The sequence below is a fragment of the Sus scrofa genome, chromosome 16 (assembly GCF_054392235.1).
Source record: "Sus scrofa isolate SSC_HxYL_T2T_F1_AM1 chromosome 16, Sscrofa_HxYL_maternal_Yorkshire_Landrace_v2.0, whole genome shotgun sequence".
Lineage (NCBI taxonomy): Eukaryota > Metazoa > Chordata > Mammalia > Artiodactyla > Suidae > Sus > Sus scrofa.
Window position 1 is genome coordinate 52,059,521 of NC_139398.1, and position 23,521 is coordinate 52,083,041.

The 23,521-nt window shown below is 38.4% G+C and overlaps 1 protein-coding gene across 8 annotated transcripts in view; it reads left to right on the forward strand.

Moving 5' to 3' along the window:
• ZSWIM6 (zinc finger SWIM-type containing 6) overlaps positions 1–23,521 on the forward strand; it is a 347,609-nt gene that overhangs the window by 158,162 nt on the left and 165,926 nt on the right. The window contains exon 1 of one of the 8 annotated variants that reach the window (XM_085002304.1): positions 1,894–1,962. The exons of the other annotated variants lie outside the window; for them this stretch is intronic. The gene's annotated coding sequence lies outside the window, so the exon portion shown is untranslated. Of the gene's footprint in view, positions 1–1,893; positions 1,963–23,521 lie in introns of those variants that run through there. 8 annotated transcript variants of the gene reach the window in all.

Consider the following 23,521-nt stretch of genomic DNA (forward strand, 5'->3'; position numbering starts at 1 on the left):
TTTAGTGTTTTGTCAGTGTCCTCCCACCCTCATTGCTGGCAAATAGTACTATGTATGAAACATCTGGATACACTTTTTTTTATGGAATTGATGTGACCTCAAAACTTTATTAACATCTCTAACTTTTTTAAGACGTTGTATGATTTGAGGTTTTTGTTTATTGAGCTGAGTATGATTTATGGTGAGCCTCTTAATACTACTGCAACAACATTTACTAATAGTGATAATAATGACAGTCAGCACTTTCATAGTGCTTAACCATGTGCCAGATACTGCTCCAAGCATTTTATATTTCTTAACAGCCCCTCTGAGTTAGACTTTTTTTTATTATTCTTATTTTATAGATGAGAAAACTGAAGCTAGGGGAAAAGTGCAAGTAACTTTTGTCCAAGGTCACATAGACTGGCAAATTATGGAGCTAGACCCAGCCTTTTGGGTTGGTATTCTTATCCTTTAAGTAATATGTGATGCATCCTCATTAACTATTCTGGAAGTTTCATCTTTATGTTTATAGTCTCTTGCTATTTTCTAGAGTGATTTTTCACAGTGGCCAGAATTTTAAATTGTGATCAGAGCTATGATTTTTAACATGTATTTTTAAAATTTGATTCTAAAAATGCCTTTTGTGAATGAATTTCGGCTTTGGAAGATTGTTGTTTGGGTTGATTTCGATCATCATCCATTAGACATCTTTAACTTTTGAAAGAGGATAACTTAAATGTTAGATTTAATTGTATATATGTAGTATATATATCTTGTGTAATTTTCAAATGTTATGACTAAAAATTACACTATTTCTTGTGCTGATAAAAAGATTTTTCTTAGAAGAGATAGGTAGTTGGAAGGATGTAGAACCTGTCAGTACATTTAAACCCTTACTAACTAAATAAGCTGATAAGATAAATCAGAAGCTCAATTAGTAAACCAGTGTGCTTAAAATTCAGATGACTCACTGCCTGGTCTTACCTTATTTAACAGTCTGTTTACTTAAAGCATTTTTAATTGTTAATTGCTGTCAGATTTCTAATATTAGAAGATACTATGCGGAAAATATGCATAAGTGGATAGTACATAGAATGAGTACACAGAAGCAAGATTTAAATTCTCTTAATTACATTAATACAATTTAGAACGCTATATGTGTTACCTTGTAACTGTTAGTGTTTGCTGACAGTGATCAGCATATTCATAAATGAAGTATAGGTATTTTATCATTTCATTGTAATTACAGGGCAGAGCCTAGAGCCTCTTCTCTTGTTGCTGTTGGTCTTTTTGGTAAAGGCAAGCAGAAGTTGGCGGCAGTTCAGTAGAATTTGGTTATGTCGAACCATTGCTTCTGCTACTGCTTTATGTTAACTCATTTCTGTAAAGAAAATGGTCATGATTTTTGTAAATATTTGTCATAAAATAAACCTCTAAAACTCAAATACCAGAAGTTTGTAATCAGATATATGGGACAGAGTGCTTTGTTTACCTTCTTTCCTTTTTTTTTTCCACTTCTTAGGGCTGCACGTGTGGCATGTGGAAGTTCTCAGGCTAGGGGTCAAATTAGAGCTACAGCTGCTGGCCTACACCACAGCCATGGCAACGCAGGATCTGAGCCACATCTTTGACCTACACCACAGTTCATAGCAATGCTGGATCCTTAACCTACTGAGTGAGGCCAGCGATCGAACCCACAACCTCATGGATACTAGTCGGGTTCATTATTGCTGAGGCACAGTGGGAACTCCTACCTTATTTCTTTAGGACTTTTTTTTTTTTTAAAGCTTTTCTTCAAGCTTCCTTAGCATTTATGATTTTGATCTCTTGACACCATCTTCTAGTTCTCTTTTCTTTTTCTCCTAGAATTATCATCTGTGTAATTTTTGTCTTATATTTTCTCTAGACCGTGGTAAAGCTGAGGACTGAAATGACCAATGACTGCTTTGCGATGATGGTAGAATCAAGTGAGACTTGAGGGTAGGAGATGGGAGAGTCTCTGAATCTAACCTACCTCAGAGCTCCAGTTTCTTTCTTTCTTTCCTTCCTTGTATTGCTGCCCATTCTCTGTCCCTTCCTTTCATGGGCATGGGGGAGTGGTGGGCCGTGGGGGTGGGGGCTGAGGAGTAGGAGGGAGGGGCAGGGAAAAAGACAAGGAATGTGAAGTGGTAGGAAATACTAGCCAAGAGAGTGTATTCCGTTCCTTTCTTTCCCAACCGTTATCCTCTCCCCTTCAACCTTCCTTGATTTAGGAACATAAAGCTGAGATCACAAGGACCTATGGTGTTCCAGCTGCTGTTGGGCTACTATTTTTAGCCTGGCCCTACATCAAGTTGGCACCAGGCCATGATGGCGTAGGGCCAGCATGTTAGGGGACTGCTTGGTAAATGTCAAAAACTTAACTTTCCAGTTATCGAACTGAACTAATTTTCATATATATTCTGTGCCATGATATTCCACTTACCTCTACTTTTTTGAAATGGGATGTGCTTTTTGATTGTGTTTCAATCAAAGAAACCATTGATTTTTTTTTAATAGTCATCGTAGTATAACTATTTTAGAAGAAAGATTTAAGAATTGCCTCACTAGATCAGACTTAAAGAAGAAAGATTTAAGAATTGCCTCACTAGATCAGACTTATATGTAGCTCAATAATTTTGGTTTTGTAGCAGCACCAAGAGGTGTGAAATTTGCCAGATTGATTTAAAATGCCTTGGGCGTCTTTAAAATTACCATTCTTGTTGAAGTTGTTGAGTCTGAATTGGTTTATATAATTATAGGTATTATTGTACATTAAAAAAACACATGTACTGTTTTTTCTACAATTGTCAGTATTCTTGCTGACACAGTTGTGTGTGTTTAGGTTTGGGTAATGCTAGAAGAACATGTTTAGCAAATAAAAAGGCTTATTAGGAGCTCCTGTTGTGGCTCAGCCAAAACAAATCTGACTAGTATACATGATGATGCAGGTTTGATCCCAGGTCTTGCTTAGTGAGTTAAGGATCTGGTGTTGCCAGACCCATAGCCTGGGAACCTCCATATGCTGTGGGTGTGGCCCTAAAAAAAACACAAAAGATTTTTTTTTTTGAGAAAGGCTTACTATTGGAGTTCCCATCGTGTCTCAGTGGAAACGAATCTGACTAGCATCCATGAGGACGCAGGTTTGATCCCTGGCCTCGCTTAGTGGGTTAAGGATCTGGCATTGCTACGAGCTGTGGTGTTGGTCACAGACATGGCTTGGATCTGACATTGCTTTGGCTGTGGAGTAGGCCAGTGACTACAGCTCCAGTTCAACCCATTCCTGGGAACCAGCATATGCTGTGAGTGCCGCCCTAAAAAGCAAAAACAAAACCAACCAACAAACAAAAAACCCCACTCTTCTTTAAAAAAAGAAAGAAAAAAGGCTTACTATTTAGTAGGTAGTAGGTGAGTTTTGGTTGAAATACCAATATCTAGGTCTAGATTCTGTACATCCTAGAGACAGTATTATGTGGGTTGTATTTGCAAACTGAGTTTTAAACTTTTGAAAGCACATGTGAATTTAAGAATTTACTTGATTATCAGTTGCACTCAAAACTGTGTTGTTTTCACACACACACACAATTTATTATGATGCTTGGAACGTTGTAATCTACCTAATGGTAGTAGGTAAGTGACTATCCTATGGATCCTTAATGTAATTTAGATTTTATTTGCATGAGTCATGTGAATGACGTCGTCTCCAGTTTAACAAGCTAACTAAAACTAAAGACCAGAAGGTAGTTTGACTAGTGCTGTTTAAAGTCTTATAAGCAAAGTGCTCAAATGATGTTCCTTACTGAAACTTGTCAGAGCAGTTTCTTTGAAGTTTTTGTACATCTCTCTTAGCAACTTATTAAAAAGGTTTTTTGTCTAAACTGTTTCATTAAAAAGCAGGAAATTCCAAAGTACTGGATAGTATTGCATTTTTGCTTTTAATAAGTACTGTTGCAATTGGGAAATTGTTTTGGAAACTTTTTATTTTAATAATTTGTGGAAAATACTTTTAAAATTTTAAGATTTAAAAAAAATTGTTTCAACAGTGATTTAAATTTCATCCATGCTTTTTCATGCTCATTTATCATAATTTCCTTTCATAATTTATAATTTTAGGTGTGTTAAACAAATTGGTGATGTAAGAGCCAGTGACTGAGTTTATTCAAAATTCAGTGTATGTTTTAGGTCTGTTTTGCCTTAGTAGCTCATAATGTGTTTTTTACTTATCCTTCCTCTCCCCCTAACACATTCAAATCAGAATGTAATTTGTGACAGTTGGTGGTTCTGTGCGTGGATTGGCTACTGCATGTCCAAAGAGCTAGTTTTAAAAATTTACTCCTTGAGGTGCAGTTTCTCTCTTTGATCCTTTATAGTTGTGGAGCAGCTGCTTTTCTGTTTCGTTTTGGTTTGCCCTTTTAATCATTTAGAATTGAGCTTTGAACCCAGATCTTTCAAGAAACCTTATTTGTTAATAAATCCAAAAAATTCTTTGTCTTGACTCTTTCAATAAACCTTACTTAAGAAATATAGAACTGTCATACTATTTTAAGAAAAGATAAAGTAGTATGTCAAGTTCACATATACTCTCAGTTTCTTTCAGTGCAAGTAGGTAGACCTTCTAACATTTTACAAGGGGTTGTTGTGGGGATTGACATTGGCCTGTCAGATTCATGGCCTCTTCCAAACTTGAGAACACAGCTGTGGCGCTCATCTTTGATGTACACGTTGGAGGAAATAAGTGTTTTTAGGAGAAATTGAAGTGTGTAGAATTGTAGGTTTCTATGTATCTTTAATAGAGGGAACAATAAGCTATCAAAAAACTCCAAATATGAAATGCTAACAAAGAAAAATATTCTTCCATGTACTGTTATGGGTTCATTTTAAGTTTCCTGTTGTTGAGTAGATATTTCTGAGCTTGGTTTTTGGGGTGAGACTCACGAGTATTTAAATACAAAGTCCCTTTTTGGAGTTGAGAGACAAATTTGCTAGATTGAAAAGAAATCCTGGCGAATTTTAAATTCAGGACAGTCACCTATTAATAGTGCTCTTGCAGTGTGTATATAGTAGACATTGAAATGTCCTTTGAAAGGATGATAAGCTTAGCTTATATGTCTCCGTGTGTGTACCTGTGTGAACTTCTCTTAGTTGAAAAAAGTAGCTCCAAATTTTAATTTATATTTGATTTTCTGTATCTGCATTGCTGTAACTTAGTCTTTAAGGAGATATTTCGAAAGGAATATGATCTTAAGATGGGAAGGTTGGTTTTTAAGACTTGGTTTATTATTACCAGTATGCTTTTACGGATACCATGTAAGATTGCTTTCTTCCTTTTCTTATTTGAGGGGACTTTTTTCCTTTTAGCTATTTAACCTATTAACAGCATCAGCTGAAAAACTGTTCTGAAGGCAGTTTATTTGTTAGATGATTCCAGCTTCTAAAGAAATAATTTGGTCATTCTTGTTCAGAACAGTACTTTAGGGTTACCAAAGAAAATAACTTTGAGTATTAAATACCTTTGAGGGATTAAGAAATTACTTTTCCTTTTATTTGATATTTCACTTTTTATATAAACTGGTTTTTTAAAAGCTTTTTTCCAGATGACTTGCAAAGCACATGTAACTTAAACACCCCACAAGATCTTACACATTGTGGGAAGACATTCTCTAATTGATAGGAATGTTTATTAAACTGGCCTACAAAATACTGATGACTTTCTCTTGAGGTAGAATTTTTTTAAGACTCAATTTTGATAAGAAAATCTTCTAGGAGCTTTTGGGTTGGTGAATGTGTGGTGATTTGGGGAGAGGGGAGTGCCTAGAACAGCGTGGAAGCTTTGTGTCCCATCCTACATTTCTCTATGCTCTTCCATCTGGCTGTTCCTGACTTATATCCTTGTGTGATAAGCCAGTAATCTTTCGAAGACAGCAGAGTAGAAGAACTTGAGCTCATCTCCTCTCACAAAGACACCAAATCACAACTAACTGCTGAACAACCATTGACAAAAAAGACTGGAAACTACCAAAAAGATATTCTGTACCCAAAGACAAAGAAGAAGCACAACGAGATGGTAGGAGGGGTGCTTTAGTGATGTGAGAAAATCCCATCCCACTGGGTGGCTACAGACTGGAAAATAACTATATTTCAGAGGTTCTCCCGTAGAAGTGAGAGTTCTGAACTACATGTCAGGTTCCCCAGCCTGGGAGTCTGGCATTCAGAGGAGGAGCTCTCAAAGCATTTGGTTTGGAAGGCCAGCAGGGTTTCAAGACAAGAGCTCCGCAGGACTGGGGAAAATGGAGACTCCATTCTTAAAGGATGCACACAGGGTTTCACGTGCACTGGGACCCAGGGCAAAACAGTGACTTCATAGGATTGTGGGCCAGACCTACCTGTGCATCTTAGAGGGTCTCCTGGGAAGGCAAGAGTCTGCTGTGGCTCATTGCAGGAGCAAGGACACTGGAGGCAGAGGCCCCAGAAAATAATCATCATTTTTGACATGAGCTCTCCTGGAGGTCACCATTTTGGAAATGAGACCTGGCCCCACACAACATCCTGTAGGCTCCAGTGTTGGAAAGCCTCAGGCCAAACAACCAACAGGGTGAGAACACAGCTCCACCCATCAGCAGATGTCCAATGTTGTCTTGGGCACAAAGTTAGCTCTAAACACACCCCTGGATGTGGCCTTGCCCACCGGAGGGACAAGACCCAGCTCCACCCACCAGTGGGCAGGCACCATTTCCTCCCATCAGGAAGCCTGTGCAAGCCCCTAGATCAACTTCACCCACCAGGGGGAGACATCAGAAGCACGAGGGACTACAACCCTGCAGCTTGCAGAAAGGAAACCACAAACAGAAAGTTAGACAAAATGAGACGGCAGAGAAATATGTTCCAGACGAAGGAACAAGACAAAACCCTAGAAGAACAGCTAAGTGGAGAGAGTCATCCTTAAGACTTAGTTTTGCATGAAATGGGACATACCAAGCAGTTTTTTGAACAATAATTGAGCAATAGAGTGTTACTCCCAACTTGACTCATGAAACGGGACGGATCCAGATACTTGAAGACCTCGTGTTCCCATTTGCCCTGTCGGTTTGGCTTATACCTCTTTTTTCTGGCATAATCAGGAACAGTTAACCTGTTTTACTCTTATGAATGTTCCATGCTAGATGATAAAATACATGGTTACCCTAGTTGTATATCTTGTTTTCCAGAAAGATAAATCAGTTTAAAATTATACTCTGCATGCACACATTGCTACAGCATGTGTGTAGGGAGATAGGAAGGAAGGGAAAGAAGAGTTGTTGGGGACTGAAAGTAGACCTTTGGCTTACCTTTCGTCTTCATGAGTGGGCTCCACTCTTTCAGATAGGAAATAGATGATTTTGCTCTGTGTTCTAATTCATACCAAAAGGAAGCAATTAATGAAAAGATTCTTGATCTCCATGGGTTTGATTCCCCCCCTACTTTTTGTTAACTTAAAGATATGTAAATTTTCCTTTCATTATTTGATATTTAGTGCTTGAGCATATGTTTGTATTAATGATACAAATCTGTTTTACACATTTCTTTTGATTGATGTTTATGGGTACTGCTCATTTTAGGTATTTGCAGTTAGACACTTCTGTGAGTGTGTGTACCATTTACTGATCACATGGCCATGAGCTGAAGTAGATGCCTGACCCATCAGGAGACTAGAATCCTTTTCCCTGGGTCTTATCTTTACTACCGTTTACCCTTAGGCAGATCTCTTCCTGGCTCGGGATTTCCTTGAGTCCTTATAAGATGGAAATAATTACACCTCTGTCACCTCTATCATGAGGCTGTAAGAGACCTATATGGCAATACATGAAAGTCCTTGAACTCTAAATAGTTACACAAGAGGAAAATAAATTCTCTTATGCTCTGGTTTTTACCTAATTTTCTCCATTTATTGTAATTTTCTTCTAGCTTTTTCTATTTCCCCCAAACTCTGCAATTATTGTATATTGATTTTGTAATCAGAGAAAGAAAATTTTTTTTTCTTTTCATTTTTAGGGCCACACCTGTGGTACATGGAAGTTCCCAGGCTAGGGGTCAAATTGGAGCTACAGCTGCAGCCTACACCACAGCTGCAGCAATGCCAGATCTGAGCCGCATCTGTGACCTACACCACAGCTCACGGCTCTGCCAGATCCTTAACCCACTGAGCAAGGCCCAGGATCAAACCCACATCCTCCCGGATCTTAGTCAGGTTTGTTAACTGCTGAGCCACAATGAGAATTCCCTATTTTTATAATGTATGCTCTTTCTATGTGTATATACACATGCATGAGTAAGATGGGCTTTTTTTAAGAGTGTTACTATCAGCTTGTAAACTTAGCAAGCAGGGACCAGCTCTTATGATACAAGATTGTGATACAGGATGGTGTTGTCGGTATTCTCCCTGTGCAGAACCTTCAGTGACTTCCCTTTACTTAGAAGACTAAAGTCATTCATGGATGTGCAAGGTCTAGCACGATCTAGTCTGGACCCTCAGCTACCTTTTGCACACTGTTCTCTCTTGCCTTTCAGCTGCCCTTGCCTGTATTCTTTTTTCTGCTTAGAGTACTCTTCTTTGCCTGATTCATGCCTAATTTTCAACTTAGCGTAGAGAAAGTTCCTGGCAAAGGGTTCTCTCCTTTGTAACACTAATCATAGATTCCTTTGTGGTTTTGGATTGTATTCCCCATTAAATTGTGTATGCCTTTATGTATGTATTTTTATATTCACCCCTCCTAATAATACAACCCTTTGCACATAGTTGACTCTCAGAAAAAATTTGTTGAATAAATGTGTGAAGGCAGTGGTGTTTTACTTGGGAAATATTTTTCTGACTCTCCAGGAAGATTTAGTGCTTTTACTCAATGGTTCTCTCTACCATCTACCTCATACTTATCCTACAAAGTATGTCAGTTTGAAAAACAGTCTAAGTTTGTGTTTGTGGCCTCTTTGGGCCACTCCCAGACTATCCAAAGGTACTTTTTCATTTGTTTATGCTGTTAGAGGGACTTCCTTAGAAGAGTTTGAGAAGCTCTCTTATCAAGATCAGTTGTATTGGTATGTAGGTTTATATAACATGAATTGAGAAATTCATGAATTTGTCATTTGATAATCTGGGAAAAAACCGAACAGCCAAAGCTTTTGAGAGGATGGTAGGGTGTGTAATTAGAGCAGGAGACTCTCACCCACATATGTAGGTCAGTTCTCTTGCATAGGAACAGCTGATCATCATGATGGGCAGGGCACTGGCCTTGAACATAGCTCCTGTGCAGGGTCGCTTGGGCCATACAGTGGGTCTGCCTTCAGTATCTTTTTCTATTTGTTACTCTGTGTATTCTTGACTATGCTTGAATTTTTCTCTTTCATTTTTTTTGTCATGTTAATCTTTGATTATGCATGTTAATCGAACTCAAAAGGAGCCGGCTAGAATGATGCATGTAGGAAATATCAATCAAGTGTCATATAAATTTATTTCTATCCCATTAAAGTGATCTTGGACAAACTTGAACTTTTTTCAGTTATCTCATTTGGGTTGGGATGGGGGCTAAACTCTCTTTGAAATATGTGTTCATTTGCTGTTTTATATAGTTGCAGCTTGTAATATCTACCACTTTTGACTACCAGCTCTGTGCTTTACAAGCATTGTTTCCAGCCCTCATAACAACTTTGGGAAGAAGGTATTCTTTTCATTCTGTGGCTGAAGAAATAGACTTGAAATGCTAAGTTATTTGTCGAGGAACACCCAGTGGGTCTGTGCTAGACGGCCTCTCAAGTGCGATTTTTTTCATTGTCCCATCTTCTTTCTCGGTATTGCCAGGCAGTTCTTTGCCTGCATGTGCACAAAGGAAACCATTCAGAGACCTCCTTGGTCTGTAACACCATTCAAAATCAGCTCCAACCTTTGAAAAGTATTCCATGATTTCTGGAATGTACTGTTTTATTTTTCCCTCTATGATAGTAGTAATGGATGTATGATCCGTAGTACCTTCTTGCTTCTTGGAGTTGATACAGTACTCACTTGACTTTTCTTCTTTGCTGAGCTTTTTAAAAAAAGTTTTAATCTCCTTATTTGATAACATTAATATTTTGGCTTGAAACAATTACCATTTTCTCTTTTATCAGTTCCTTCATTTTAGTGGGAGATTTGGGGGCAGTTTATGTAGGAGGTGCTTTAGCTGTGTGGGGCTGCTGAAGTGCACACAGCACCATTACTGGAAGGCAGTTCCAGGTGCTAGTGGGTTGTGTTAGCTCTGTTGATGGAGAGATTTAGTAGTTTGCTAAAGTACTGGGGACATTCTCATCTTACTTACTAAGTTATAGCCTGAGTACATGTCTAACTCTTAGAGCAAGCCTTAAAATATTTCTTGCCTTTCGTTTTAGGAAACTTATCCATTTGCATGCGAGGTAAGATGAGATACATCTTTCCAGACAACATCCAAGGTCTTTCTCTTCTATTCCCTCCTGTGTGTAACTATGAAAACTGTGTAAAGGAACATTTCTAGAGGCTATTTAATCCACTAGTCTGAGATACAAAGACCTTAATTTTTTCAGTTGGGAATAGGCATTGTAAGGGTGTGCAACCTGACTGTCTAATAAAAGATAGAAAGACATGGATTATTAGATTTGCCTTCTGACTTCATTCCTGCTGGCACCATATTCTCTTCTTGAGTTAGTGAATGGCTTGTGGGTTCAACTTTTATTCTATGTTTAGCTGTGTCTGCAGCAGTTGTAGCTTACTATGTGGGCTGGTCACAAGTTAAAAAGTTTAGCAAATTTATATATAGCTGGTCCTAATTTTAGCACTTTCATATGAAAGTCCACCAGTGCTGTGTAATTGCTGAAATGCTGAATAGCTCTGCTTTTTATCGCCAAGTTATAGGATGAGTAATTACTCTCTAGAGTGAATGGTTCAAAATGAAATAACTGTATGCCTAAAGTGTGATGTGACATCAGGTGTACTTAACCCCTAAAGATATGTAATTATCTCACTACTCTTGCACATACGCACAAGTGCACTTATGCTTACTGCAAGAGTTTTATGTATAAAAGAAAATATTTTTTGATAAGTGAAGGAACAGTCCATTATTTTTAGGGGCTCAGAGATTGTTTGATATTAGAGGCACCATTTCAATCTCCTTGCATTTCTTTAGGGTATAATTTAAATTCATACTTTACTAGATTCCTATAGTAAATTGGTGTCAAACTATGAATTTCAAATATTAAGGAAAATTTAGGGAGTTTCTCAAAGTACCATGTTTATGATTTATGGTCCACCTCTGTACTCAGAGACTTGTTACATGCTCCATTCTTAGGCTCTTATTTTGATCATCAGTTATATTAATTAAAGGCAATAAATGTTGCACTCTGGCTTCCTCCTAAAAATAAAAACTTTTTGTAGTCTATTTAAACTTTCGATTTTGTGTACAAGTTATCTGCCTGGTCTCATTCTGTGGATCATGAAGAATTAAAGGTAGTATCTCAAGCTGATTTGTCTATTCTATTTTTATTTCAGTGTTAAAATAATGTTTTAATCACATTGAAAAAAGTGACTGACATTTTTTGTTTATCACAATTCTGCTAGCCCCATTGTGTTAACTCTGCTGCCGTTGAATAGAGTAAAATGATGAAGTTACATCAGTTTTTCCCATCAAAGGACCATATACACTTCAGGTTGGGGATTTGGTTGTTAGTTATAACTTAGCTCCCTGTTCACAAACCCAGGAGATGAGAATTCCTTAGCTTCGGGACCAGTGGAGGCCTGTAGTGGCTGCTTGGGTTTCCCTTGGGCTAGAGAAAGGTGAGTTGAGAGTCTGCCAGCTTTGGGACTCTAAGTAAAATAGTGGTGATGGTAGCTTACCTGTTTACAATGTTACTCCCTTGAGAGGCTTTTTTTTTTTTTTTTTTTTTTTTTTTTTTTTTTTAAATGCATAGTAGGCTGCAGAAGCCAAATCTTAACATACTTTTGTAACTAAGTGTCTGACATCGGTACAAACCTTTAAAGCTTTACATTTTTAAAAAATATAATTCACAGGTAATTTGTGAAAACAGCATACTAGAACACTGCCACTATGTTAAGGATCAATATTTTAGGATACTACTACTTAAGTATCAGTATATACCATAAAGAGACTGGTGAATTTCTATTCATCTATATTTGTGTTGTCTGATGTGACAGCATTTGAAATGTGGCTAGCCTGATTGCCATGTGCTGGAAATGCAACACATGTAACCGAATTTGAAGACAATGCAATGAAAAGAACGTAAAATATATCATTAAAAATTTGTTGAAATGATATTTTGGGTATTTTGGGTTAAATGGAATGTATTAAAATCAGTTTCACCTTTTTTAAAAAATATTTTTTTACTAGAAAATTTAAAATTACATGTGTGGCTCACTTTTTTCTATTAATGCTGGTCTGTAGACTTTTTGGTCTTGTAAGTTTTCTTCTGGTATTTTTTTGGTTTTTTTTTTGGTGTGTGTGTACACATTTCAGCTATGATTTGCTTACATACTTGATTTTAACTTCTTGCTGATATAAATCTAAACATCAAATAGTGATTCCTAAACCTTGATTCCAAGACATTGTGCTTTAATTCCCCTTCAATTATTTAGGACTGTTATTTAATTTCTAAGGTAGAAGAACTATCTGCCAGCTGATTGTTTTCTAGGTTTGAGACTTCATTGGCCAATGATCTGAGTCTAAATCAGTTTTATCTTTATAGAAAAGTTCAGTAGATTGGTTCTGATATTTAAGATTGAGATTTTAATTTACAGGTAAGGTATACAGTAAATGCTAAATTTATATTTACCTTTGCAAAGTATTCCTTAGAAACCTATGGGGCTCTGAAATAATGTAAGTAAACTATCTCAAAGGTTTGATTTTTTTTTTTTTTTCATATGAAGACAGAAGGGTGGAATTTCCTTTATTTTTACAGTGTCTTTTGGATTTTATTGTCAAATGGAAAAGTAGACAAACATAAGATGGCCAATTCTATGTTTTGTCTGTTTTCTAGAAATGTGGTCCCTGGTTCAGTAGCATCAGCATTACCTGGGAATTTCTTAAAAATGCACATTCTTGGGCTTCACTCCAGGTACACTGACCGGGAAACTCTAGAGATGGGGCCTAGCATCTGGGGTTTAATAAGCCCCTCAAATGATTCTGATACATGCAAAACTCCTGGCTTAATGTACTAAGTAGGGCCCATCCAGGAAGAGGGAAACCACTCCTAAGTTTTAAAAATAGGAATTCAGTTCAGGGGGTTTGGTTATTAACACAGGTAGCGGGGGAACTGAGACAGCAGGATAGGATGGTGAGGTAGGAAAAGAATAGTACCCACTCATGAAGCTCAGGAGAAAGAGTTATTCTTTGAGTCTATTTCTGTTTTGTGGATAGGTTCATTTGTGCCACATTTTATATTCCACATATAAGTGATATCATATGGTATTTATCTTTTCTCTCTCTCTCTCTTTTTTAAAAAAACTCCTAAGCCTGGCCTTTTTTTTTTTTGCTTTTTAGGACCCCACCCACGGCATATGGAAGTTCCCAGGCTAAGGGTCAAATCCAGGCTACAGCTGCTGGCCTACCCCACAACCACAGCAGTGCCAGTTCTGAGCTTTGTCTGCAAACAACACCACAGCTCATAGCAATGCTAGATCCTGGACCTGCTGAGCAAGGCCAGGGATCAAACCTGCATCCTCAAGGATACTAGCTGGATTTGTTTCCACTGCGCCAAAATTGGAACTCCCTGTCTTTCTCTTTTTGATTTACCCCGCTTAACTTAGTATGCTCTCTAGTTGCATCCATGTTGCTGCATATGGCATTATTTTGTTCTTTTTTATGGCTGAGTAGTATTCCATTGTAGATATGTACTACATCTTTCTTCCTTCCTTCCTTCCTTTCTTTCTTTCTTTCTTTCTTTCTTCTTTTTTTTTTTTTGCTTTTTTTTTTTTTGCTTTTTAGGGCACCACGCATGGCATATGGAAATTCCCAGGCTAGGGGTTGAACCAGAGCTATAGCTGCTGACCTACATTACAGCCACAGCACCTAAGGATCCAAGCTGCGTCTGGACCTAACCTCAGCTCATGGCAATGCTAGATCCCTACCTTCTGAGCAATGCCAGGGATCAAACCTGCATCCTCATGGATACTAGTAGAATTTGTTTCTGCTGCACCACAACACGAACTCCCCACATCTTCTTAATCCATTCATCTGTTGATGGACATTTAGGCTGCTTCCAGGTCTTGCTATTTTGAATAGTGCTACTATGACTATACGGATGCATGAATCTTTTTGAATTATAGTTTTGCCAGGATTTTTGCCCAGAAGTGGCATTGCCGATAGTTCTATGTTTAGTTTTCTGAGCAACCTCCATACTGTTTTCCAGAGTGGTTACACCAGTTTACATTCCCACCAACAGTATAGAAGGGTTCCCTTTTCTCCACACCCTCTCCAGCATTTGTTATTTGTAGACTTATTATTGATGGCCGTTCTGACTGGTGTAAGGTGGTGCCTCATTGTAGTTTGATTTGCATTTCTCCAATAATTACTGATGTTGAGCATTTTTTTCATGTGCCTTCTGGCTGTCTATCTTCTTTGGGAAAATGTCTATTTAATCTTGTGCTCATTTTTCAATTGGGTTGTTTGTTTTTGTTGTTGTTGTTGAGTTTTAGGAGTTGCTAGTATATTTTGGAGATAAAACTTTGGTTGGTTCCATTGTTTGCAACTATTTTCTTCCATTCTGTAGGTTGTCTTTTTGTTTATGATTCCCTCTGCTGTGCAAAAGCTTGAAAGTTTGATTAGGTCCCATTGGTTTATTTTTGCTTTTGTTTCTTTTGGCTTGAGAGACTGAACTAAGAAAATGTTTGTATGGTTTATGTCAGGAAATATTTTGCCTGTGTTATTTTCTAGGCGTTTTATGGTGTCATGTCTTAATGTTTAAATCTTTAAACCATTTTCAGTTTATTTTTGTGTATGGTGTGAGGGTGTGTTCTAGTTTCATAGGACAATCTCCTTTTTATTTTTCCCTCTCTCTCTTTTTAGGGCTGTACCTGCAGCATATAGAAGTTCCAGGGCTAGGAGTTGCATCTGAGCAGCAGCTTCAGGCGTATGCCACAGCCGTAACAATGCCAGATCTGAGCTGCATCTGCCACCTATACTGCAGCTTGCAGCAATACCAGATCCTCAACCCACTGAGTGAGGCCAGGGATCAAACCTGCATTCTCATGGACACTATGTTGGGTTCTTAACCTATTGAGCCATAACGGGAACTCCATAGGACAATTTTTTTTCTCTCTTTTTTATGGCTGCACCAGCGGCATATGGAGGTTCCCGGGCTAGGGGTCCAATCAGAGCTACAGCCCCGGCCTATGCCACAACCACAGCAGTGCCAGATCTGAGTTGCCTCTGCAACCTACACCACAGCTCACGGCAATGCTGGATCCTTAACCCACTGAGTGAGGCCTGGGGTTGAACCCGTGTCCTCATGGATACTAGTCGGGTTTGTTAACTGCTGAGCCATGACTGGAACTCCTCCATAGGACAATCTTTATAAAAAGATCATAGCTTTATAAAAATGAAACTGTCCTTTTATTATTTCACTGTTGGCTAGTCTTTTCATGAGCCAGCATCTGTGAGTTTGGGGACTGTTACCTTAAACATTTGTAAAACTTTTTATTATCTGTTTACTCCAGGACCGATTTTAACCTTACTCTTCCTATTTGAGGAGTTACCAAGCTGTCCTTGGTTGTTAGTGCCACCTTGTGGTAGCTGTGCGGTTTGTTTCATTAGTTTCTCTGCGGACTTTTCCAGGAACACCTTGAATGTTTTTCTTTTCATATGTTCCCTTTCATTCGTTGCCTAAAGCTTAATTCTCCTTTTTTGTATGTCCTCTTTGCTCCGGTGTTTATGTATTTTTCCCTCTAAATTGTCCAGTGTTCTCTTTCTTTTTTGTTGTTGAATTATAATTAATGCATGGCTGATGGGAGAAGGGTAATTATAATGACAGGTCTCTGACAAGGAGAATATAAGTTGTAGAGTTTCTAAGTAAAGTTAGAAATAGTGTCTTGAACCTTTTAGGCTCTTGAAAGGATCCTGAAGATCTCTCAGAATTTTTCCAAGTTATGCATTTCCTAGTCCTTCTGAATTAATTTCTTCTCAGACATCAGTATTTAACTGCTGTTATTTGAAACGGTATTGTTTTATACTATTTATATCAAACGGATGCTCTGAAGCTACCCACAGTTTTCCCCCTTGAGGGGAACTCTCTTCTGAATTCCAATTGACAGACTGTCTTGGAATCCAATTATGTGTTTTTATGATCCAAAATAAAATTTAATATTTATGAATGCAAATGTGTCTAGAATATATCTTTTTCTAGCATTTGAACGATCTGTACTTTCATTTTCTAACTTTCTTGTATTCCCATCCCCCAAATTAAGAAAAAAGTGTAGGTAAGTGGGGAACTGGTATAGTTTTCATTTTACTTGTAAGTTTTTATAAGTAGGGAATGCTGCCAGTAAAAGCTTGGAAATGGAGCAAGAGTTCTGTTTCATGAGGTCTAGTGGAGGACCAGAGCTATTGTTTGGTGTGCAGAGTGCTGAACTGGATGCTATGGAGCAGTGATTCCAACCTCTTTCACTTCATACCACACAGAAAATAATACTCTGTACAGTAGACTGGGGTAGGAGATTTGTAACTGTAGAAGAACTGTCAGTGGGCTAGTGGGTGATGACCACTGTTTTGAGGGCCAGTAGCCCTACTTGCTTGTTCTTGAGCTGAGGTATCAATATCTCACAACTTTCAACTCTCCTACTGGGAAGCTTTACTGTATGGAGCACATGAAAGGGGTAATGGATCCTAATTTCTTGAGGAACTCAATACTTACAACTTACAACACAAGCATGTAGTGCTAAGTAATAGTATTGGGCTGGTTAAATGCTAGGGAATCATTAGATTAGTTCTGCTTGAGGTGGAAGGGATCTAACAAGGACTCTGGGGCATGGAAGGCATTCTCTCCAGAGGAATTATCTTGTGCAAAGAAAGGTATGGAGGAACCAAAGGGCAGAGAGAGTTTGGGGGAATGCCAAGGATTTCTGATGTGGTTGGGGTATAGGATTTGGGGATGCAAATAGGAAGAAGTATTTCAGGAGCTACTGTTAAGAAAATATCCAGGGGCTAACTTCAAGAAGGCCTTTATGGCACTGAATGGGCTAGCAACCTTGGGCACCACTGGTAGTGACAAGATCTAACACTTCCCCTCTTCCCTCTGTAATAATCCTCCTGGGGCAGTGTAGTATGAACAGGAGCCTGCAAGCAGATAAATCCTTGAGGAGGGAAAAACATTGATCCAGGCTCAATAAGGAATAATAAAGGCTTGCAGCTGGGGAACGGAGATTTGGAGGGCTCCCTGCAGTGAGAACTGACAAGATTGTGCTTATTGGTGAGCTGAAAGGTGACTCAGATTTGGAGCCTGAATGAAGGAAAGGATGATGGAACCATTTTCAGAAATAAAGTCTCTATGCAGGGTAAGGAGCTTGATTTCAGACATGGATTTTAAGATCCTTGCAGAGTGTAACAATTAGTAACATTTATAAAATGCCTTCTAGTGGCCAGGTACTTGCTCCAAGCTTTTACTTTTTAGAAAAACATTTTCACAACAGCAATAAGAAGTAGGTGTTATCAGTTAGTGCGCAATCAGGAAAATAAAAAGCACTTCATGTTTTAAGCACAGAAGGATTTAATGCAGGGAATTGGTCGCAGTGTTAATTGGAAAGACTTTTGGTGGGGGTGGATGTTGGAACAAAAAAGGAGAATGCGTGTGTGTTTAGAATGTGTGTGAGTGCGTAGGTGAATGTTGAAAGAGCAAAAAAGGGGAGGAGATTGTGCTCAGATGTCAGAGAGCTGCTGCATAAATTGCCTACTCTGCAGATTTTCTGGAGATCTTCTCTGGTTCTACTGCTTTGGAGCCCCACAGAAGCTGCTGGAGCCTGTGGTTGTCTGCTACTTTTGGAGTTACCACCGGAAACAGGAAACAGAAGACCTTTTTCTTTCTCTCACCTTGTAATCTCCTTTCATTGTTTCCCATGGGCAATACCCAGTGGGAAGCTAGTTGGCAACAGAGTTTGGAAAATACAGTTTATAGAGTTCTAGTCCCTTTTAATATAGACACCAGATGAGCCCAGACAGAAAAACCAGCACAGTGGGTACTGTTTTTATCCTTACTATCCTTGGTATGAAAACTGAGGCATGGAGCCGGTAACTCATTCTTCTAAGGTCACACAGCAACAACTGGCAGACTTGGGATGTGACTCTAGATAGACTGGCTTCAGAGTCTGTGTTCTTAGCTTCTGTACTTTGATCTTTACTTCACACAGTTATTGTTTGATTTTTCTTCTTATTGCCAGTTACTTTGTATGAGCAGCTGTTTCCATTGATTTCATTTCTCCTGCACTTACTTTTCTTTTGGTACCTCTTATTATCTTTAGTTTTTCACCTATACTTCTGGAACCTCTCTTTTCATGATCACTACTGGTTTTGTAGCCAGTGCAATGAGTTATTTCAGTGTCTGTTTCTCCTTAATCTATTTCTGGCTTTTGGTACTGACATTCATTTGTATAGAATTCCAACTTTGACCTCTGTGACACTGACTTGCTCCATTTTCCTCTTACCTCACTAAGGCTCCTTCTTCTTGATCTTCCCATTCCTTAAACTGTTGCCATCTCTTGGCTTGAATTTGGGTTTCAATATATTATAAGAAGCTACTTAATGTTAATTTCATGTTTAAATCAGAACAAAAGCATCAAGGATGCAATTCTGTGGCCTTTTTCTTTTGTGTGCTTGAAGTCACAGAGGAATAAGAGTAGTGTCCCAATTTGTGCTCTCTCTTATGCAGAGAGGAAAAGTGAATGGGAACTAAGGGAGGGAGACTCATTTTTTTTTTTTTTTTTTTGACTGCACCCAAGGCATGCAGAAGTTCCCAGGCCAGGGATCGAACCCTTGCCACAGCAGTGGCTCACATCATCATGTCTTTAACTTCTAGGCCACCAAGGAACGCTGAGAAGTACTCATTTTGAGTACATACTATGTTGTCCACACTATGCTGAGTGCCTTAAATGTATTGTTTCATTTAAATTCTCCTGTGTGAGATTGATTGTTGTTATCACTCTTATTTTACAATGAAGATCCTGACTTCTGTGATGAACCAGTAATAGAACTAGGGTTGAAACCATCTGGTTTGCTCTGATAGCCAGGTTCTTTCCTCAAGACAGCCTGGACAAGTACCCACTTTCTTATCTATTAAATAAAGGAACTGGGCAAGATAATTTTTAAGGTCCATTTCACTACCATCAGTCTGATTCTATCTCAAACTAGTTATCCCTAGCAGTAGTTGCTTTTAATATAGAAAAAGGAAGTTGCCATCTCATTCTAGGAAATGTTCTGTTTTATAAAGACCAGGAGTACTAACATGCGATTTCTAGAAGTTATGAAGTAAGGCAAAGAAGGTTAAAGTAGTCACTGTGATAGATCTTCCTGTGAGTTTCAAAAAAGCCCCATTACCTCCAAATGAGGCTGCTGCCAGAACATTAGAGGCTGGGGCTTTTATTGACAGGGGCTCAGGATAATAGCTTTGGAACAACTCCAGTCTAAACAAAGGGCAACCTTATTATTCCCTTATACTTCCTGTTGAGAACATTTGTTTCCAAATTATTAAGAATCCCTTCTTTCCTTAAAGGGGATTTAATGTGAGATTTGCAAGAAGATAGTAAAAATATATTTTGAAGATAAGAATTATTGCAGTGTGATTTGACAACTTAGAAAGCCAATGGACAACCCTAAAATGATTAACTGTCATGTGATTCACCCACAAGTTGTCTTCAAACATTCAGCTAGGAGGTTTAAATGCAAACCATTGTCCTCTCTTGGTATACAGTACCCACCGTAAAATACTGAGCAAGTATTCCTGGGTATGTATGTATCAGCGGAATAAGTACCTTTCCAGGCTTGGTAGCATCTATTTGTTTTACCTTCTTTACTCATAATCATCCTACAGCTTTTCCTCATTCATATCATTTTAAAATTTTTTTTTATTTTTACAACTGCATCTGTGGCATAAGGAAGTTCCCAGGCCAGGAGTTGAATCGTATCTGTAGCTGCTGGCCTATGCCACAGCCATAGCAACGTGGGATCTGAGCTGCATTTGCTACCTTCACCGTAGCTTGTGGCAACACTGGATCCTTCATGGACTGAGCAAGGCCAGGCATCGAACCCGCATCCTCACACTATCCTCAACATTATGTCAGGTTCTTAACCCACTGACCCACAAGGCGAACCCCTCTTTCACATCTTACTTTTGAATATTGGGAAATTGAAAGAGAGAGTCCTCTTTTTTAACTTTTAATTTTACTGGCTTTCCCTGCATCAGAAGTAGCCTACAGGGGGAACCTCCGCTCCCTGGTTTTCTTCTTGCCTCTCTGGCCATGGTTTCATTTGGTTTAGATTGATTCTTCCTCTATCCAAGCTCTAAATGTTGATGCCTCCAGGGTTTGAGGCTGGACTCTTTTCTTCTACCTCGTGCCTTTTTCATAGAGGATGTCAACTACCCTAAAACTTTCTAAGCTACCAAATGATGATGGCTTCCCAGTTTTTATTTCCAAGTCTGTCATCCTGATTACTTCCTTATTTGCCTCATATGTCTACTTATGTCTGGCAGGTATTTCAAGCTATTTTTAGACTACAGCCCCCCCACCCCTCCTCCTTAAAGTAAGAAACTTTATGCCACAACCCAGTACACAAATACGTTACTATAAAAGAGACTAAAAAGTTTTACAAGACAGCAGTTACTCTTAAAACATGTCATACTTGCTGGTTTTTTCAAAAGTATCATTTCATTTCATTAAAATATGTTGTTTGTGACCCACAACATTGGTCTCTGTTAGTGGGGTTGTGAACCACTCTTTGATAAGCACTGTTCTTGAGTCACTGTAGATGTTTAAGATGTTTCATGTTGTGGGGAGCCTGCCCACATATTTGGAGCCCATAAATATTTAGAGTACAATAAATAATTATAGGATGAAAGGATGAACAGATTCCTTGCTTTCCTCTGTATCAGGAAGCCAAAATTTCTTGGACTGTTTCTACTCTTATCTAGGTCACTGATAATCCAACTACTAGCTGGATGACCCTCCTAAGAAATGACATTTTTGCCCTTTTTCTTTCTAAGCAAGATGTGGATAAATGGAAATACTAATGACTTAAACATTTTTTGAAATGAAACCAATCAGAATTCCCAGGTCTGAAACAAATGTCTGGCCCATATATATTTTTTCTCCCAAATGCTGACTTAAGATATTTTGGTATCCTCAAACAAAATATGTATGTTTCCAGTGAATCACTTATTTTCAAAAACTGAAGGAAGTCAGTCTGGTTTCAGTTTGCCTCTTTTTCCTCTGAGGTTCAAGATAGAAAGTTCTTTTTTTTTTTTTTTTCCCCATTAATTATCTGGTTAGCAGATTTCTGACACCTGTTTGAGCGAAGTTGCTAAAATGAGGAATTTTCTCTATTTTTGACTACATCCTCCTCTCTCCACACCACAGGAGACACTGCAAACAGGGAATGCAGTTGATCGGAGCTCTTTGAGGCCAACCAAATGGAAAACGTTAATTTCAGGCAACAATACCAGTTGTATGGACTGTCCTACCTAAGAGTCACTATGGAATCAGAGCAAGCTTTTTGTTATTCTGAATTATTTATTATTTAGAATTGGTGAGGATACTGTCAGTCATCTATTGACATGTGTAAATTGTTGGATTATATAGTACCAAATTTGTATAGCATCGCTAAGAAGGCTCCCCTGTAATAAGATCTTATAGGTACTTAACCTTGCACGCTTCTGCTAAGCTCACAGAAGGTTGACTAATCCAATGTTCTCAAAGCCTCATCTCTGATCTTAAGAGTATTTTCGTATTTTAGACCCAATACAACATGTATTCCAGTGAAGCTTCAGGAAATAGCTTTTATGATGCTGTGGAAATTCACATTTGGCACTGTGACTTAATCATTATTTGACTTGTAGGTGGTGGGGCAGACCCTAGCTATGCTAGGATGGACCTAAAAATACTTCACTAATAATATGAACACTGCAGAGGTTTGAATTATTCCTGAGGGAAACTAAAATATGTTTAAAGCTTATTAAAAAGATACACTCTCTTATTTAACATTTTGGTATTAACTTTAGAAATTTGGATTTTTAAATGGTCTGTATGTTTTCTGTTTCAGAAGCATAGTAGCACATTGTTTAACCTATAGACTATCCCACAACCCCCTCCAGGTTCAAAGGGAAGGGAACCTAATCTCAAAATTACAGTTTTGAGGTGGAGTTTTTTTGTATTTCCATTTTAAAATTTTAGAGTAAATCATATCAGGGCTCAGAAAATTATGACTCTTCAGGCAAACCTGGCCTGCCACCCGTTTTTGTGGAGCCTGTAAACTAAAAATGACTTTTTTTTTTGCCTTTCAGGGCTGCACCCTCGGCATATGGAGGTTCCCAGGCTAGGGGTCCAGTCGGAGCTACAGCTGTCAGCCCACGCCACAGCCACAGCAACGCAGGATCCGAGCCATGTCTGCCACCTACACCACAGCTCACGGCAATGCCAGATCCTTAACCCACTAAGCGAAGCCACAGATGGAACCTGCAACCTCATGGTTCCTAGTTGGATTCATTTCCGCTGCGCCACGACGGGAACTCCCAGGATGACTTTTACATTATTTTAATAGTTGGAAAGAAGTCAAAAGAATAATGTGTTGATATGTGAAAATGGTATGAAATTCAGATTTCAGAGTCCAAAAATAAAATTTTAGTGGAGTATTTCCATCCTCATTAGTTTACCTATTGTCTATGGCTGCTCTTGTGGTACAAAGGCAGAGTTGAGTAATGTGGGAGACACTTTATGGACTGCAAAGCCTTCAGCGGAAAAATCCCCTTCACAGAAAAGTTTGCTCACCCCAATCCATATGTTTTGTCGCCTTTTGGCTTTGTAACATATTTCATCAATTATGTCAGTGAACTTGATTATTTAAGAAGTTCCAGTGTGGAATATCATGTTCATAAACATTGGAATAAGAAGGCTTTGGAGGTTAAAAATATAAATTTGTTCCTATATATATATGTAGTTTGTAAACCAGCTTCTTGGGTAGGGAATGAATGACTTGCTGAAATTTGAGACATGTTTGGAAATGGCAGAAATGCAGCAGTGCTTGATGGAGTTGCTTTGGTAAGAAGAGAATATTTCTAAACTTTGTTTCAGATTTGACAGCTTTTCTTCTATTTTTTGAGGCATCTCAAATACATTTTGATACCTCCATTTCACTCTTCCTTGTGTGCCTTTGTTTTCGTCTAGTGAAGATGTGATTTACAGTGAATAGTGTGATTGTGTTCTCTTCTAACAGGGGTTTTTGGTACTTGTTTGACTAATAGGCTCATCATGGAAAGTTGAAGTCAGTTGTCTTTACTG